The 6,345-nt window shown below is 45.0% G+C and overlaps 1 protein-coding gene across 1 annotated transcript in view; it reads left to right on the top strand.

Annotated features, from left to right (window-relative positions):
* Window positions 1–6,345, top strand: part of ECE2 (endothelin converting enzyme 2) — a 32,767-nt gene that overhangs the window by 9,246 nt on the left and 17,176 nt on the right. The gene's annotated exons all lie outside the window — the stretch shown is intronic.

Raw genomic sequence — 6,345 nt, forward strand, 5'->3', positions numbered from 1 at the left:
GGCCGGACTGGGGGGAAGGCAGGAGCGACCCCGGCATGCGAGGGGCGGGAGGAGAGTCTTGCACACAAGCTCTGAGATGCTTCTAGAGGCACTGGGAATTGGGGAGCGGGTCGGGGCCGGAAGCAGGGCCAGCATTCGAAGCTGGGCGGACACCGGAAGCGTGGCGGGGGGAGAGTCGGATACGCGGGAAGGTGTGCGGGAACCTGCAGGACGCAGGAATAGCTCAGGTCAATGGGTGGTGTCCCCACTTTTGGCGCGCTCTCGTGTGGGATTGCTCTTCGGGTCTGAAACTGTTCATCTGGAGTCTGTTTCTGTGACCGCCTTCTGTTTCTGTCTGTGCCTATTTATTTGTCAGTCTAACTCGACGTCTCTGTGTCTCTGCCTTGGTGACCCATTTCTTTTTGTGTCGTAGTCTTTGTCTACGTCTCTCTTTTTTTAAATTTAAGCTATAATATTTTGAGAAAGACCTTTGCTTTACACAGCAGTAAAAAATTATGTATTGTACATGGCATGAGTATGTGACCAACTCTTTGCGACACCAGTGACTACTGTAGCCCGCCATGCTCCGTCCTTGTAATTTTTCAGGCAAGAATACTGGAGTGGGTTGCCATTTCCTACTCCAGGTGTCTACGTCTATCTCTTAAGTGTCTCTGTTCTTCTATATCCATGCTTGGGCTCTTGTGTGCCCCGGTGGTACTTGGGGGCCTCAGGAGCTGGGAGAACCGCAGGGCGCGGCGGGCGCTTTGAGCCCGAGTTTCGGCGCCAGCAACAGGGCTGGGGGTGCAGGTCTGCCTTGGTGCGCGCGTGTCGGCCCAGTTACCGAGACTCCTCCAAGGAGAGAGCCGAGATTAGTGCGGAAACTCGGGCTCAAAGCGCGCGCTGCGCGCTGCGGTTCTCCTAGCCCCAGAGGCCCGCGCGCTGCGCTAGCAGTGTAGGAGGAATGAATGACGGAGTCGCGGGGGGGCGCGCTGGCTGCAGGTGACGCGGGGAAGCCCGGAGCGCCTGAGGACGCGACGCGCGCCGGTGAGTCCGGAGGTAGAAGGGGAGGGATAGAGGGCGTCTCCGCCCTGGGTGCTGGGGATCACGTGACAGTTCTCGTCGCACCGAAGACCACGCACCCTCTTCTCTCCCTCCTCTGGCCGTCAGCGGCGGCGTCACCTGCTTGCTGGCGGGCTGGGGCTCTGGCGCAATCTCTGGCCTTGGGGGAGGGAGGTGTCGCACATTCGGTGACAGTGACGACAGCGCTGATAAGGATAATAATCATCCGAATAATAATCATTAAGTCCATACTCAAGGCGAAGGGTTCTCTACCGTCGCCGAAGCCCATTTCCTCTCCCTCTAAATCACATAGCTGGTGAGGCGCCTAGTGCTGGGTCTTCTTCCTCCAACAATTGTTAGTTGCAAGGACACAAAGGCGAATGCCATCATGGCTGCTCTAGGACGAGGCTCGGGAGTGCCAGAATTGCCTCTGTACAGCCTCACTCAAGACCAAAGACCTGAATGAAATTAAAGTTGTTCAGTCGTGTCCTACTATTTGTGACCCCTATAGTCCATGGAGGAGAAGGCAATGGCACCCCACTCCAGTACTCTTGCCTGGAAAATCCCATGGACCGAGGAGCCTGGAAGGCTGCAGTCCATGGGGTCGCTAGAGTCGGACACGACTGAGCGACTTCACTTTCACTTTCACTTTTCACTTTCACGCATTGGAGAAGGAAATGGCAACCCACTCCAGTGTTCTTGCCTGGAGAATCCCAGGGACGGGGGAGCCTGGTGAGAGCTTCCCTGGTGGCTCAGAAGGTAAAGCGTCTGCCTGCAAAGCGGGTTCGATTCCTGGGTCGGGAAGATCCCCTGGAGAAGGAAATGGCAATCCACTCCAGTACTCTTGCCTGGAAAATCCCATGGACGGAGGAGCCTGATAGGCTACAGTCCATGGGGTCGCAAAGAGTCAGACACGACTGAGAGACTTCACTTTCATAGTCCATGGGATTCTCCAGACCAGAATACTGGAGTGGGTAGACTCACTTCTCCAGGGATCTTCCCAACCTAGGGATTGAACCCAGGCCTCCCGCATTGCTGGTGGATTCTTTACCAGCTGAACCACCAGGGAAGCCACCTGTACAGCCTCACTCAAGACCAAAGACCAAAGGCCTGTCCCTATCAAACCCTCCTCTGCTGTGTCCTGGTCTCTGGGATGAGGGCTGGAGCTGGAGGTGGAAGCCCTGTTGGGTGAGCAGAGTTTCCAGACCTGGAAGGACAGGAGAAGCTGGAGCTCAGGGTTACTAGGGGAGAGGCCAAAGAATTCCATCCCTACTGGAGGTTGTTCAGCCCTGGGTTCCAATCCAAGCTCTACCACTTCCTATGTGACCTTGAGCAAATAGTTTTCTAATTGACCCCACAATTATTTTTTTTAAATTAGTGAATTGGTACTCGTAACATTTTAGGGAGATATGGAAAATCACACAAAATCTTTCATATATACCATTCCAATCTTTTTCTCATGTATTTGCATAACATGCATACATACTTCTCTGAGCCTCCATGTTCTAGTGTGAAGCCTAGAGATGATAGAGCCTACACTAACAGTTTTGTAGAAGAACTTGTTTTAAGGTGAAGTGACTTGTCTCAGGAGGTAATGCACTGCCCCTACCAAAAGTGATCAAGGGCCCATCTGGGTTCTTGCCAAGAATAAGATGAGAGCACTGGGTGGGGAATTGAAACATTTCTGGTTTCTCCTCTCAGAATGAGAAAGAATGGAGGAATAGCAATTTTGGAGTTTATTTGGTTAGTTCCTTCTTAAATAATCTTACTTCTGTAAGACATATGCTGCATTGTGATTATGGCAAAAGACATAAGTGCAAAATTGTAAAGATATAGTAATATGTGATTCAGCTATGTTGTGAAAATTTGGAGTGAGTTCATTTTTTTTAATAATTTTATTTATTTATGGCTGCACTGGATCTTCACTGCTGTGCATGGGCTTTCTCTAGTGGTTACTCTCTAGTTCTGTTGCATGGACTTTTCATTGTGGTGGCTTCTCTTGTTGCAGAGCACTAACTCTAGGCACAGGGGCTTCGTCAGTAGTTGTGGCACTTCTCAGCATGTAGAATCTTCCCAGAGCAGGAATTGAACCCGTGTCCCTTGCATTGGCAGGCGGATTTGTTAACTAATGGACCACTTGGGAAGTCCAGAGTGAGTTCTTTAAATTATGATACTCTACTTAAATTCTGATGTTCTGCATCCCTGTCCATGAGATGAAGATTCATTTTCACAGGTAAAGTGAAGTAAAGTTTGTTTGGATTGTTCTGACAATGCATTGAATTTCTTTTGAAAGCCCCTCAAAACCTACTAGTGGGGAATCCATACGTTCTCAGCAGAATAATATGCCTTTCAACAGTTGCGTATTAATGACACTTTTATTCAAGCGGAAACTGTAGGCCTGTGTAGTGAGCTGGACAGGGTCTCCCCTAAAACTTATGTCTACCTGCAACCTCGGAATAGACCTTATTTGAAAATAGGGTCTTTGCAGATGTTAATTAGTTAAATTAAGCTAAGGTCATACTAGATTAGGGTGCAGCCTTACTGGTGTCTTTGTAAGAAGATGACAAATGCACAAGACATATACACGCTTGGGAAGGCCTTGTGAGGAAGCAGAGATAGGACTGGTGTGGCTGCAAGCCAAGGAACACCTAGCATTGCTAGGAGCCACAAGAAGATGTAAGAGGCAAGGAAGGATTCTTCCTTAGGGCTTACTGAGGGAGCATGGCCCTGCCTAGATTTTGGACTTCTCACCTCCGGAACTGTGAGAGAGTAAGTTTCTGTTTTTCTTTTTAGTGTTTTTTTTTTTGTTTGTTCTTTGTTTGTTTTCTGGCTGCACCCCAAGGCATTAGTTCCTTGACCAGGGATCAAACTTGCTCCTCCTAAAGTGGAAGCAGTGTCCTAACCATTGAACTGCCAGAAAATTATAAGTTAAGTTTGTAAGTTACAAGTTTCTGTTTTAAGCCATCCAGTTTGTGGTACTTTGTTACAGCAGTCCTATGAAACAAATACAATGTTACAAGTATTTCAGGGGTCATCCTTTTACATCTCTCATGATCATGTCTCTCCTTCCTTAAGCTCTCTGGGGACCCTTTGCTCTCACCCTGTCCCTCAAAGAAAGCCTATACCATGAAGGTATTTCTGGGATTCTTCTTTTTAGCAGAGGCTGATAAATCACAAAAAAGAATGAAGCAGATCTGTGTGGATTGACATGGTAAGATCTTTAAGACCTGTCAAAATATCACCAAATAACAAGTGTAGAGTGTGATTTCACATGTGTGAAAAAGTATACACACATACCTATGCACACTTACACACACATACACAGTGTATTTAGATAAGTAAGTACATGTAAAAGAAAGAAATACATACCAAACTGCTGCTGCTGCTACTTCTAAGTCACTTCAGTCGTGTCTGACTCTGTGTGACCCCATAGATGGCAGCCCACAAGGCTCCCCCGTCCCTGGGATTCTCCAGGCAACAACACTGGAGTGGGGTGCCATTTCCTTTTCCAGTGCATGAAAGTGAAAAGTGAAAGTGAAGTTGCTCAGTCGTGTCTGACTCTTAGCGACCCCATGGACTGCAGCCCACCAGGCTCCTCCATCCATGGGATTTTCCAGGCAAGAGTACGGGAGTGGGGTGCCGTTGCCTTCTCCACCAAACTGCTAATAATGGTTATCTCTGAGAATGGTACAGGGATCCTGGCAGAATGAACTTCATCTTTTATTCTATATACTTCTGGAGTATATTACATTTGCAATAAAAGAGTTTTAGTGATTTTTTTTTTAAAAAAACTTTTGAAACCAATGGTATAGTCCATTTATCAAACATCACACTCTGACCTGAAACAAATCAGTTGACTTAAAAAGAGATTCGTGGTTAAGAGCATGGAGTTTAGATTCAAAGCAAGAATCTTCCTTCTCCTTGATGTGTGACCTTTTTAGGTATGTTATTAAGTTTCTCCCATCTGGACAATGATATTGGTAGACTCTATCTTACTGAGTCATCATGAGGATTGAGTAAGTTAACATTCATAAAGTGCTTTGGTAGTGCTAGATAATAGAATTGTTAGCTCTTATGCAGAAAAGCATAAAGAAGTTAAAAGTAACCTCATTATTAGATACATTGATTAACATTTTGTTGCATGTCCTTTCAATCTTTTTTTTAACCTATGCTTTTATACTTTTTTGCTTCACAAAAATGAGATTTTATAATTATTTTTCTCTCCCACTTAACTCTATATGGAGACCATTTCCTGATAGTATTAACTCTTTTCCATCATTTGTAAATGATGGAATGTTTGGATGTGTGTATGTATGTTTGATTTATTTAACAAGACCTCTACCTTTGGACACTGAATCCCCTCCCATTTTGTTATTATAGATGGTGCTGAGATGAACATATGGTATAGGAGAAAAACGGCCCAAATATTTTGTAGCTCTTCCAATCAAGAAGTAGACTCTTCTTCTCCATCCCTAAATCTGGGTGTGATCATTTGACTTGCTTTTCTCAGTGGGGACCTTGGCAAATTTGATGCCAGTAGAGTCTTGAAAAGTGTTTATGTACTGGAGCTTGCACGTTTTTGGTTGCTAGGAATTCTGATACCACCATATGAAGAAGCCTGGGCTAGCCTGGTGAAGGAGAGACCACATAGAGACTGGGCCCAGTCATCTCAGCTGAGGCCCAAACATGTAAATGAGGTCATTCAGCTAGGCCATTCAGCTCCTGGTGAGCTGACCCAGACCTGAAGAACCATGCAATCAACCTACTGAACATGAAAAGTAATAAATGTTTGCTATTTTAATCCATTAAGTTTGGGCAGTCTGTTATTCATTCAAAGCTAATTGATACAAACATGCTATAGATAACATGCTTATTCCTAGAACAATTTCCTAGAATTCGACTTTCTAGGTAAAAAATTATGTACACATACCTGTTGATTCATATTGCCAAAAAGACTGTGTCAGTTTATAAGCCACCAGCAAGACTGTGTCAGTTTATAAGCCACCAGCAATATATGAAGATGCTCACTTTCCCCATCTTTGTCAACATTGAGTACTAATGTGTGTGTTATCTTCATGACTATATGGTTCTTATAAGTTAACACATAAAACATTTTCCATTCCTTCTCAATTCACAATCAATTTAGAGAAAAACTGACCTCATAAAATTAAACTTATAGGAAAATAAGAGCAGAAAATAGAAAAATAATAGAATGAGAGAATAAAACAGAGTCAAATATTATAAACACAGAGGAAGTAAAATAGAGTTATATAAAATAGAAGAATCTCCAAGCCTATGATACATAAG

The sequence above is a fragment of the Bison bison genome, unplaced genomic scaffold (assembly GCF_000754665.1).
Source record: "Bison bison bison isolate TAMUID 2011002044 unplaced genomic scaffold, Bison_UMD1.0 scf7180017864367, whole genome shotgun sequence".
Classification (NCBI taxonomy): domain Eukaryota; kingdom Metazoa; phylum Chordata; class Mammalia; order Artiodactyla; family Bovidae; genus Bison; species Bison bison.